General features: G+C 41.3%; 1 pseudogene; it reads left to right on the top strand.

Annotated features, from left to right (window-relative positions):
- The first annotated feature begins 7,907 nt into the window (after nucleotides 1–7,907).
- Nucleotides 7,908–12,869, top strand: LOC140831521 (uncharacterized; annotated as a pseudogene).
- Nucleotides 12,870–13,612: the final 743 nt, after the last annotated feature.

The following is a 13,612-nucleotide window of genomic DNA, read 5'->3' as shown; positions in this document are numbered from 1 at the left end:
TATATCGATTTTAAGAGTTTGAGAAGATTATGTCATTGATATGATGATGTTTATGAGATTATGGTATTGTTATGTGAGTTGTGAATTGACCGGTACCGAGGATTACGTCGTTATGCCGTCGATTTGTACCGAGATTTATTATTGATTGGAATATGTGTTGCTTTGAGTTAGAGATTGATATTGTATGTCTCAAATATTGCCATTTCAGATTTGTATTGGCTATTGTGAACTCGAGACTTCGACTACGACACCGATTGTTCGACAAGAAAGGTATAATTCATGTGGTCACGGGATTGCACAACTCGATTCAGATTTGATACGAGTTTCCCTAAATCACATACTAGATTGTTATTACATTGATTATGTAATGTCTTGTTTATTGATTTATATTCGAGTCCTGAGATAGGAGATATTGGAAGATTGGCCAAAACTAGACGTTTCGTTGTATCGACGCATAGGAGTAGATTTGCTCTATGTGTAGACCCTCGATACAAAGTTGACCGAAGTCTAGGAATAAGACGTACCGTCGCCCCGAGTGGTTGGGTAGGTGACAGACCGTCTTATTCACACCGGGATCCCTAGATTAGAAATGAGTCGAGTCAAGATTTAAATGTTGAATACAGATTTGTATTCTTCTACATGTTTAGATTTGCATTCATGTTACTTGATATGTGCTATGCTTTTGTACATGATTATTACATTGCATGCATCCATGTTTTATACTGGGATATGTTCTCACCGGAGTTATCCGGCTGTTGTCGTGTCTGTATGTGTGCATGGCAACAGGTGGGGCAGGATCTGGGTCACGAGGAAGATGAGAGATTGTTGATAGCGTGGAGATCTCGGGCGTTGAAGATTTCTAGTGTTTCCTACTAGACTTGTATCACTTTTGTTTGTAGTTGGTATTTGAACACTAGTGTATGCTTGTACGAAACAGACTTGTATGTACCTGATGTTGTTTAATTATTATAAAGATGTGTCATGTTTTGATTACACATTTGAATTCATGTTAAAAGCAAAATTTTGACCCACATTTTCGAGCAAAGATCCAATAAATCCCAAAAGAATTGAGTTAGAGCCCGGGTCGCCACAACAGGTGGTATCAGAGCTGTAGGTTCTGTAGACTGAGATAGAATAGAATGAGCGGGGTAGATTGAGTCATCTTCCTTGCTTATATAATGCTAGCATGTCATGATTTAGTGCTTTCCGTATTATATGTTGTATTGTATCTGAATTGATTTACAGCATATACTTGTCAATCCTGAATCAGAACCGATTCTCGATCAGAGGTTATGATCAGAGGAGGGCTGAGACAGATGATATTGATGATGTACTAATCAGTTTGATAATCAGATTTATGCCGCCTAGACGTATACCACAGCCAGAGCAGGGTAGTACATCCGGTGCACAGATGGATGTTACCGCTACGCCGACGGAGACCTTATTGAAAAGATTTCAGTCTTTCCATCCTCCTACGCTGAAGGGCACAGAGAGTGCAGTAGAGTGCGAGAGCTGGCTTGATGATATCGAGATGTTGTTTGAGTCTTTGGCATATACTGATGAGCGACGTGTGAAGTTGATAGGACATCAGATGCAAGAAGTTGCCAAGAGCTGGTGGTTGACTACGAAGAGAGCCTTGGAGCACCGAGGCATTGATATCCCATGGAAAGTCTTCAAAGATGAGTTTTATCAGCGCTTCTTCCCCGTTTCCTACCGAAAAGACAAAGGAGCTGAATTTGCGAATTTGAAGCAGGGACAATGGAACATCGAGTAGTATGTTGCTAAATTTTCTGCATTGCTACGATTTGCACCGCATGTGGCAGGGAACGACGAGGCAGTGGCCGATCAGTTCATCAATGGGTTGAATCCAGATGTCTTTACTTTGGTGAACACGGGACGGCCTAATACTTTTTCAGAGGCACTGAACAGAGCTAAGGGAGCAGAGGCTGGCTTGATCAGGCAGCGAGGCGCTTCTTACATTGTTCAGGGGCAGAGACAGCCACACCCTACCACTCAGTTTCCACCACCTCCTCCTCGCTTCGATAGTGGATCTAGTGGTAGTGGCAAGAAGTAATTTCTGAAGGCTAAGGGCAAGCAATTTAAGAAATCCGGGAGCAGTTCATCGAGTTCGAGTGGATCTCGACAGAGAGGTCAGGGGTCAGATTACAGTGGCGTGTATTGCAGTTCGTGCGGAGGGCGACATGCCACGGAGCAGTGTCAAGGAGTTATGGGACGTTGCAACATCTGTAGGCAACAGGGACACTTCGCCAGAGTTTGTCCCCAGAGAGGTGCACAACGATTCCAGAGCACAGGGTCATCAGCACCAGTGCCACAGATGGAGAGACAGGCATCCTCTGTACACTCCTTTCAGCCACCATCCACACAGACCCAGCAGAGACCAGGAGGTAGTCAGACAGTGAGTCAACCTCCGAGACAGCAGGCAAGGGTGTTTGCGCTGACAGAGGAGCAGACGCAGGAGGCACCAGATGACGTCATTGCAGGTAACTGTTTCCTTTGTGGTTATCCTGCATATGTGTTGATAGACACAGGTGCATCACATACATTCATCTCTGAACATTTTGCATTGAGACATTCATTGCATGTTGAGTCGATGTCGACGGTAGTGTCTATAGCTTCTCCGTTGGGAAGTGGTTTGATATCTGTGACTACTGTTAGACACTGTATGCTTCAGTTTGAGGGGCATGAGATCGATCTTGATTGTGTAGTACTTGGTTTAGTTGATTTTGATTGTATAGTTGGTATAGACATGTTGACCAAGTACAGGGCCACTGTAGATTGTTTCCACAAGATTGTCAGATTCAGACCCGAAATGACAGATGAGTGGAAATTCTACGGCAAGGGTTCCAGATCTCGGATTCCCTTAGTATCTGCTCTGACTATGAGTAGATTACTTCAGAGAGGAGCAGAGGGCTTTCTCGTATATTCAATAGATCTACTGAAGTCGAGCCCAGCATTGGCAGATCTGCCAGTGGTTTGCGAGTTTGCAGATGTGTTCCCAGATGAGATTCCAGGGTTGCCTCCGGTTCGAGAGGTTGATTTTAGCGTAGATCTTATGCCTGGTTCTGTTCCTATCTCGAGAGCTCCGTATAGGGATGGCACCGATAGAGTTGAAAGAATTGAAAGCGCAGTTGTAAGATCTTCTGTCCAAGGGATATATCAGACCCAGTGTATCTCCTTGGGGTGCTCCGGTGCTTTTCGTTAGAAAGAAAGATGGTTCGATGCGATTATGTATTGATTACAGACAGCTGAACAAGGCAACAGTGAAGAACAAGTATCCTTTGCCTCGCATCGACGATTTGTTTGATCAGTTACAGGGAACTTCCGTATACTCGAAGATTGATTTGTTATCAAGGTATCATCAGCTCAGAGTTAGAGATGTTGATATTCCGAAGACAGCATTCCGAACCAGGTACGGACATTATGAGTTTGTGGTTATGCCTTTTGTTTGACGAATGCGCCAGCGGTTTTTATGAGTTTGATGAACCGAATTTTTCAGAAATATTTAGATGATTTTGTAATTGTGTTCATTGATGATATTTTGGTGTATTCGAAGAGTCTGACTGAGCATGCAGGTCATCTGAGAATTGTATTGAAGACTTTGAGAAATGAGCAGTTGTATGCTAAATTGTCCAAGTGCGAATTCTGGCTGAAACAGGTTGTCTTTTTGGGGCATATTATATCTGGAAAGGGTATTGCGGTAGATCCGAGTAAAGTTGAGGCTGTGATCAGTTGGCCGAGACCGACTTCTGTGCCTGAGATACGCAGTTTCATGGGTCTAGCAGGGTATTATCGTCGTTTTATCCGAGATTTCTCCAGTATAGCGAAGCCTATCACCCAGTTGACACAGAAAAATATGCCATTTGTGTGGTCTGAAGATTGTGAAGCCAGTTTTGTAGAGCTGAAAAAGAGGCTGACTAGTGCGCCTGTCTTGACGATTCCTTCAGGTACAGGTGAGTTCGTTGTATATTGTGATGCATCTCACAGAGGGATAGGATGTGTTCTTATGCAGCGAGGGCACGTGATAGCATATGCCTCTAGACAGCTGAAGCCGCATGAGACCCGTTATCTAATTCATGATCTTGAATTGGCGGCGATTGTCTTTGCACTCAAGATCTGGCGCCATTATCTGTATGGCGAGAAATTTGAGATCTATTCCGATCATAAGAGCCTGAAGTACCTCTTTTCTCAGTCAGAGTTGAACATGAGGCAGCGACGATGGCTTGATCTGCTGAAAGATTTTGATTGCGAGATCAAGTACTATCCAGGGAAGTCGAATGCAGCGGTAGACGCTTTGAGTCGAAAGGTATGTGCTCTTTCCTTGTCGACAGTAGGTGTATCGAATGTAGTAGAGGATTGTTGCTTGTCGGGATTGACATTTGATACAGAGAGTAGACCGTTGCGACTTGCTGCAATTCAGATTGAGCCAGATTTGATTTTGAGAATCAAAGAAGCGCAGAAAACTGATCCGAGTATTCAGAAATCGATTGATATGGTCAGAGCTGGTCATATATCAGAGTATCAGGTTAGAGATTCTGTTCTGTATGTGAATAACCAGTCTAGTAGGTGCCAGAGGTTTCAGATTTGAGACGACAGATCATGTCAGAGGCACACTGTAGTCGGTTCAGCATTCATCCTGGTGGCAGGAATATGTACAATGATTTGAAGACGCAATTCTGGTGAAAGTAGATGAAGACCGATATTACAGAATTTGTGTCTAAATGCCTGAATTGCCAGTAGGTGAAGGCAGAAAGAAAGAAGCCCGAAGGTTTACTTCAGAGTTTGTCTATTCCTGAATGGAAATGGGACCACATTTCCATGGATTTCGTGACGAAGTTACCTCGATCTTTGCGGGGCTGTGACGCGATTTGGGTTGTGATAGACAGACTGACCAAATCAGCGTGTTTCATTCCGTACAGAATGACCTATCGACACGATCAGATGGCAGAGTTGTATGTCAGAGAGGTCGTCAGATTGCACGGTGTGCCGAAGTCGATCGTATCAGATCGTGATCCACGATTTACTTCTCACTTTTGGCACAGCTTGCAGCAGGCTTTGGGTACGACTTTACACCTGAGCACTGCTTATCATCCTCAGACGGACGGACAGTCAGAGCGGACTATCCAAACTTTAGAGGACATGCTGAGAGCATGTAGTACTAAACTTTGGTACTAGTTGGCAAGATTCATTGTCGTTGTGTGAGTTTTCATACAACAACAACTATCAGACGAGCATAGAGATGGCACCGTTCGAAGCTTTATACGGAAAGAAGTGCAGATCTCCGTTGTACTGGGATGATATCTCCGAGGTACCAGAGTTGGGACCTGATATGATTCGTGAAATGACCGAGAAAGTGAAGATCATTCAGAAGCGAATGAAGACGGCACAAGATAGGCAAGCGAAGTACGCCAATGTCAGACGTAGACCGTTAGTGTTTGAGCAGGGAGACAGAGTATTTTTGAAGATTTCACCTTTCAGAGGCGTTGTTAGATTTGGCAAGCGAGGGAAGTTGTCTCCTAGATACGTCGGTCTGTATGAGATTCTTGAGAAGATTGGCGACCGAGCTTACAGACTTGCTCTTCCTCCTTCACTGTCCGGTATACATGACGTTTTTCATGTATCGATGTTGCGCAGATGTATGCCGGATGATTCTCATGTCATTCAGCCTGACGAAGGCCGAGCTAGATCAGACTTTGAGCTATGTTGAAAGACCGATACAGATTCTTGATCGGAAAGAGAAACAGCTTAGAACCAAGACCATTCCGCTTGTGAAGGTTCAGTGGAGTCGTCATGGCATCGAGGAAGCATCTTGGGAGACAGAGTCTGATATGAGACAGAAACATCCTGAGTTATTCATATGATGTGAGTCTTCCTTTCAATTTTGATTATACTGTGTTGTGTATACTTGCATGATTACTGATTTATGAGTTCGAGGACGAACTCTTGTCTAAGAGGGGGAGAAATGTAAGGCTCGAGATTTTAAGTTTTCATTGGCATAAGACTTGGAAGACATGAGAATGCATGTCATAGGATGAAAGTAGAAACTATAGCCTGAATTATGGAATTTTGAGTGAGCAGGGCCGAAGTCACACCGCACCCGCGGTACAGGAAGGACTGCACCCGCGGTGCATTGAAATAAAATTTGGTGGAATTGTGCGAAGCAAGACCGCACCCGCAGTCCTGCAATGACCGCACCCGCGGTCAGAGCATTCCGGAAAATGGAAGGGCAGCCGAGAGCATAGCGCACCCGCGGTGCTGGGGTGACCGCACCCGCGGTGCTGCATGCGAAATGCCACCTTCGATTTTTATGTTGACACTTGGCATGGTGTATATATATATTTGTAACATGACTCAGCATCTCTATTCAGAAGAACCTAAGAACCGAGAGAATCTCAAGAGAGGAGCAAGCTTCTTCATTTCTTAGGATTTGTATTGTGCAAGATTTACACATCCGAATTGGAAACTGAGTTGAGATTATTGTTCCTTGCAACAAGAGCTATCTAAGGATGTAAGTATATATCATTTTCAGCATGATTCAGATTGTAGATGTTGGGGAAATTATGATTTTGTTGTGAATATGTGATGCAAACGTGGTTGATCAAGCACCAAAGAAAGCATGGGAGTCGTTGGAGTTGCCCGAAGGACCTATAACAAGAGGACGTAGCAAGAAGTTTAAAGAAGCACTTCAAGTACTCATGATGAACTACCAAAGAGGTTCTACAAACTTGGTGACCAAATTAGAGGAGGTTGGGAATCATGGGAATTATATTGGAGAGTTTTGGAATGTTATTCAAGTGGTCATGGTCGAAGCAGAACCGCACCCGCGCTCCAACAGGGAGTGCACCCGCGCTCCAAGATGAAATTCGCCGAAGCAGCACCGCTCCCGCGCTCAAAACAGGACCGCACCCGCGATCTTGCTAAAAAAAAAAAAAAAAAATTTTTTTTTTTTAATTTTTTCCCGAGACTGTACCGCACCCGCGGTCCAGTCTGCAGCGCACCCGCGGTCTGCACTTCCGTGTCAAAATTGCTAGACACTTTTGTTTAGCCTTTTCACACTACTTTCTTGTTATGATATTATTATATAATGATTGTATTATTGCAAAAACGAGATACATTGAATGCTATATCAAATTCTTGAGATTTCTCTCAAATTTACAAGGCAAAAGCTTTGTGTTCAAAAATCAAACTTATCAAAGATTACATCTTTGTGGCGTTTGTCGATTGTTCTTCGCTCGGATTGTCAAAACAAGTTCTTTGAAGGTTCGTTTGAAATTCAATTGTTTTATCGTTGATATTTGTTGCTAAGTATAATAGCTTAGAGGTGAATATCACAAAATCGTTACTTGTTTCAAAAGATTGGGACAACATAATCGTTCCTTGTTTGTTATTGAATTGAGGGTGCGATTTCTATAGTCGTGCTTGCCTTTCATTCGTACGAGGATTCGTATCATTTGGTATCAGAGCTTAGGCTCATTGATTCAAGTAAGTTATCCTTTTTTTTTTGTGTTCAGATCTGTTTAAAAAAAAATATTATTGTTCTGTTTCAGATCTGTGTTATATTGTTGTTTCTATTGTCATATCTATCAAAAACAAAAACAAAAATTCGATCTGTATCAAATCTGTGTTATCCTTTCGTTTCTGTGTCCAGATTTGTGTTATCCTTTGTTCTGACTTAAGATCTGTGTTATTTTCTATCATCCTTTGTCATTCTTGAATCTAGAATTTTCGAAAATTTGTGTATCATCGTTCTTTTTATTGTGCAGTCCAAGTGAGACAGTTGCGAGTGTCCACGAAGTGAATCTTTTTGTTTGATAAAAAAAAAATACAAAGATTGAGCACACCTTTGAGAGAAAAATCAAATTTGAGTGGAAAAATCATTTGAGTGCGAGAGCTATTTCTTTGGAGTGATCGTGAGAATTTGGGTGAGGAAAATCTTTTATTTCTACTAACGTTTTATTGCAGGTATAAAATCTGAAATTAAAATGGAGAAGGAAGTAGGAGAGAGTTCGAACCAGGGGTTGTCTAAGGTTCAAATGGAGGCGTTATTTGGGCATTTTAGTAGAATGTTGAGGGTTGAGTTGGATCCTTTATGTGAGAGGTTGGATAGGCTTGAGGTTAGCACTAGTGAAAATAAATCTAAGCCTAAAGGTTTGGGTAGAGTTGAAGAAGAAGAGAATGATTATGATTTGGAAGGAGAAGAGGAGAGCCAAAACGAGAATTGGGGTAGAAGCGGAAGAGGTAGAGGATTTGGTAGGGGAAGAAGAGAAGCCTTACGTGGTAGGTACGAAGATGTGAATAAAGAAGATAATAACATAGGTAGCATTAAGATGAAAATTCCATCGTTCCATGGTAAGTCGGATCCCGAGGCTTATTTAGAATGAGAAAAGCGAGTTGAATTCGTGTTTGATTGTCATCAATATTCCGAACAAAAGAAGGTTAGGATGGCCGTGGTTGAATTTGTTGATTATGCACTTATTTGGTGGGATCAATTAGTGACCACTAGGAGAAGATGCAATGAGAGGCCTATAGAAACTTGGGAGGAGATGAAGAGTGTAATGAGGAAGAAGTTTGTACCAAATCACTACTATAGAGAAATGTTTAAGAAGTTACAAACTTTGAGACAAGGTGTAAAGAGTGTTGAGGACTACTATAAAGAATTGGAAGTAGTCATGATTAGAGCAAACATAGATGAGGATAGTGAGGCTACTATGGCTCGTTTTCTATGTGGTTTGAACAGGGAAATTCAAGACCAAGTGGAGCTTAGACATTACTTGGATCTAGATGAAATGGTTCAAATGGCTATAAAAGTGGAGCAACAACTCAAGAGGAGAGGAGTTGGTCGTACCACACAAGCTGGGAATACATCAACACCTTGGCGTTCCAATGTTGTTAAACGTGAAGAAATCAAGGTAGTGGTCAAGCCCAAAGTTGACACTAAACAGGAGGCGCCTAAGCAGGGAATGCAAGGTAAACCTTAAACTCCTATTAATCGTTCTAGAGATATTAAATGTTTTAGGTGTCAAGGAGTGGGACATATTGCTAGCCAATGTCCCAATAAAAGGGTGATGGTGTTGAATAATTATGGGGAGTATGAATCTCATAGTGAGGGAGATGATGGAGAGGATGAAGATGAGATGCCTGCATTAGAGGATCCTGATGAGGGATATGAAGCAGTTGTGGGTGAGGCATTAGTGACTAGGCGTATCATGAGTGCCCAAGTCAAAGAAGAGGAGACGAATCAGAGGGAAAACTTGTTCCATACTAGATGTTTTGTCAGTGGCAAAGTTTGCAACATTATTATAGATGGAGGAAGTTGTACCAATGTTGCTAGTCTTGAAATGGTGGAAAAATTGAGCTTGCCTACTTTGAAACATCCCCAACCATATAGGCTACAGTGGTTGAATGACTGTGCCGAAGTGAAGGTGAACAAACAAGTTTTGGTTGCGTTTTCGATTGGGAAGTATATTGATGAGGTGTTGTGTGATGTGGTGCCAATGCATGCTTGTCATATTTTGTTAGGGAGACCATGGCAATATGATAGGCAAGTGACACATGATGGGTTTAGAAATAAATATTCTTTTGTACTCAAGAAAGAACCCATTGTTTTACTTCCTTTGTCCCCAAAGCAAGTATTGGAGGACCAATTGAAAAAGAAGAAAAGAGATGAGGCCGAAAGAAAGAGTGAATTAAAAAGTGAGATGGCCTTTGAAAAGAAAAATGAAATGGCTAAAAAAAAAAAGGGATAAAAAAATTGAGATAGCCATACAAAAGAAAAATGAGGAAAAAGAAAATGAGAGGAAAGAGGCCAAAAAGAAAACATATATGGCCCAAAAGAGTGAGTTGAAGCAATTGATGCACACACATGAACCACTTGTGTTGATTGTTTATAAGGAGATCCTCCTTAACACAAGTGATATAGCCGGGTCCCTTCCGAGCATTGTAATTTCACTTTTGCAGGAATTTGAAGATGTATTTCCGGAGGAGCTACCTCAAGGATTACCACCATTGAGGGGGATTGAGCACCAAATTGATTTGGTACCCGGAAGTGTATTGCCAAATCGTCCAGCTTACAGAAGCAATCCGGAGGAGACTAAGGAGCTACAACTACAGGTAAGTGAGTTGTTAGATAGGGGTTTTGTGCGTGAGTCCATGTCTCCTTGTGCTGTACCTGTTTTACTAGTTCCTAAGAAAGATGGCTCATGGCGTATGTGTGTGGATTGTAGGGCAATTAATAACATAACCATCAAGTATAGGCATCCCATACCTAGACTAGATGATATGTTAGATGAGTTGCATGGTGCTTGTATTTTTAGCAAGATTGACTTGAAAAGTGGTTATCACCAAATTAGAATGAGGGAAGGTGATGAGTGGAAAACGGCTTTTAAAACCAAGTACGGGTTATATGAGTGGATGGTCATGCCTTTTGGCTTAACTAACGCTCCTAGTACCTTTATGAGGTTGATGAATCATGTTTTGCGTGCTTACATAGGAAAATTTGTTGTGGTTTATTTTGATGATATTCTTGTGTATAGCAAAGATTTAGAAGAGCATGTTGAACATTTGAGACTTGTACTGATAACACTTAGGGATGAACATTTATATGCTAATCTTAAGAAATGTGATTTTTGTACAAGCAAGCTTGTTTTTCTAGGTTTTGTGGTAAGTTCACAGGGGATACAAGTGGATGACGACAAGGTAAGTGCTATTCGAGATTGGCCAACACCTGCTAATGTTAGTCAAGTTCGAAGCTTTCATGGTCTTGCAAGCTTCTATAGGAGGTTTGTAAAAGATTTTAGCACACTGGCGGCACCGATGACGGCGGTGATTAAGAAACACGTTCCATTCCATTGGGGCGAGGAGCAAGAGAAGTCTTTTAATATTATTAAACAAAAATTAATAAATGCGCCTTTACTTGTTTTGCCTGATTTTGCTAATACTTTTGAAATTGAATGTGATGCTTCAGGTGTAGGTATTGGTGGTGTTTTGATGCAAGGAGGACGACCAGTGGCGTACTTTAGTGAGAAACTCAATGGAGTAGCACTGAACTATCCAACGTATGACAAGGAGTTGTACGCGCTTGTGAGAACCTTGGAGGTGTGGCAACACTACTTGAGGCCTAAAGAGTTTGTGATTCACACGGATCATGAGTCTCTTAAGTACCTTAAGGGGCAACAAAAGTTGAACAAGCGTCATGCTAAGTGGGTGGCATTCATAGGTACATTTCCCTACATAATCAAATACAAACAAGGTAAGGATAATGTAGTGGCCGACGCACTATGACGGAGGTACGTATTAATCTCTACCTTGGATTCGAAAATCTTGGGATTTGAACATATGAAAGAGTTGTATTTGTTGGATGAGGATTTTAAGGAGATATTTGAAACATGTATGCATGGTCCACATGATAAATTTTATTTGCATAATGGGTTTTATTTAGAGAAGATAGATTGTGCATTCCTAAATCATCAATTCGTGAATTACTTGTGAGGGAGGCACATGGTGGAGGTTTAATGGGGCATTTTGGTGTGGCTAAAACTTTGAGTTGTTTGCATGAGCATTTTTATTGGCCATATATGAAACGTGATGTTGAACGTGTTTGTGAAAAATGCATTACTTGTAGACAAGCTAAGTCTAGAACACAACCACATGGATTGTATACACCACTTCCTGTTCCTAGTGAACCTTGGGTTGATATCTCTATGGACTTTGTTTTGGGGTTGCCTAGGACTAAGAAGGGGAGGGATTCAATATTTGTTGTTGTTGATAGATTCTCTAAGATGGCACATTTTATTGCTTGTCACAAAACTGATGATGCATCCAACATTGCAGATTTGTTCTTTAAAGAAGTCGTTAGGTTGCATGGTATGCCTAGGACTATCGTTTCTGATCGTGATGTTAAATTTTTGAGTTACTTTTGGAAAACTTTGTGGGCTAAGCTTGGCACTAAACTGTTGTTTTCTACTACATGTCATCATCAAACGGATGGACAAACTGAAGTTGTTAATAGAACTCTAGGAACACTTTTGCGTGCTATACTCAAAAAGAACTTGAAAAATTGGGAAGAATGTTTGTCATTTGTTGAGTTTGCTTATAACCGTAGCGTGCATTCTACTACGAATTATTCACCATTTGAGATTGTTTATGGTTTTAATCCTTTGACTCCGTTGGATTTGATGTCTTTACCTGTGAGTGAAAGGTTAAACATGGATGGGCAAAAGAAGGCTGAATTTGTTAGGAGTTTGCATGAGAAGGTCAAGGCGAACATCGAGAAGAAGAATTTACAATACACGAAACAAGCCAACAAGGGAAGGAAAAAGATGGTTTTTGAAAAGGGAGATTGGGTGTGGTTGCACTTAAGGAAGGAAAGATTTCCAGAAAAGCGACGTTCAAAACTCTTACCTAGGGGTGATGGACCATTTCAAGTGCTTGAAAAGATTAATGACAATGCCTACAAACTAGAACTGCCAGGTGAGTACAATGTCAGTTCTACTTTTAATGTTAGTGATCTTTCGTTGTTTGATGTAGGAGATGATCAAGATTTGAGGACAAATCCTTTTCAAGAAGGGGAGAATGATGCAAACGTGGTTGATCAAGCACCAAAGAAAGCATGGGAGTCGTTGGAGTTGCCCGAAGGACCTATAACGAGAGGACGTAGCAAGAAGTTTAAAGAAGCACTTCAAGTACTCATGATGAACTACCAAAGAGGTTCTACAAACTTGGTGACCAAATTAGAGGAGGTTGGGAATCATGGGAATTATATTGGAGAGTTTTGGAATGTTATTCAAGTGGTCATGGTCGAAGCAGAACCGCACCCGCGCTCCAACAGGGAGTGCACCCGCGCTCCAAGATGAAATTCGCCGAAGCAGCACCGCACCCGCGCTCAAAACAGGACCGCACCCGCGGTCTTGCTAAAAAAAAAAATAAATAAAATAAATTTTTTTTTTATTTTTTCCCGAGACTGTACCGCACCCGCGGTCCAGTCTGCAGCGCACCCGCGGTCTGCACTTCCGTGTCAAAATTGCTAGACACTTTTGTTTAGCCTTTTCACACTACTTTCTTGTTATGATATTATTATATAATGATTGTATTATTGCAAAAACGAGATACATTGAATGCTATATCAAATTCTTGAGATTTCTCTCAAATTTACAAGGCAAAAGCTTTGTGTTCAAAAATCAAACTTATCAAAGATTACATCTTTGTGGCGTTTGTCGATTGTTCTTCGCTCGGATTGTCAAAACAAGTTCTTTGAAGGTTCGTTTGAAATTCAATTGTTTTATCGTTGATATTTGTTGCTAAGTATAACAGCTTAGAGGTGAATATCACAAAATCGTTACTTGTTTCAAAAGATTGGGACAACATAATCGTTCCTTGTTTGTTATTGAATTGAGGGTGCGATTTCTATAGTCGTGCTTGCCTTTCATTCGTACGAGGATTCGTATCAATATGTGTTCTTGATATATAGAGCATCGTATATTTGTTGTCAGATTGATTTTCGGACACAATATGCTATTGTTTCGATTTTCAGCATGTATTATTGAAGAGTATATCGATTTTCAGAGTTTGAGAAGATTATGTCATTGATATGATGATG

The sequence above is a fragment of the Primulina eburnea genome, chromosome 5 (assembly GCF_022965805.1).
Source record: "Primulina eburnea isolate SZY01 chromosome 5, ASM2296580v1, whole genome shotgun sequence".
Classification (NCBI taxonomy): Eukaryota; Viridiplantae; Streptophyta; class Magnoliopsida; order Lamiales; family Gesneriaceae; genus Primulina; species Primulina eburnea.
The sequence above is the reverse complement of the archived record's forward strand: the minus strand, read 5'-3'. Positions and strand labels throughout refer to the sequence as shown.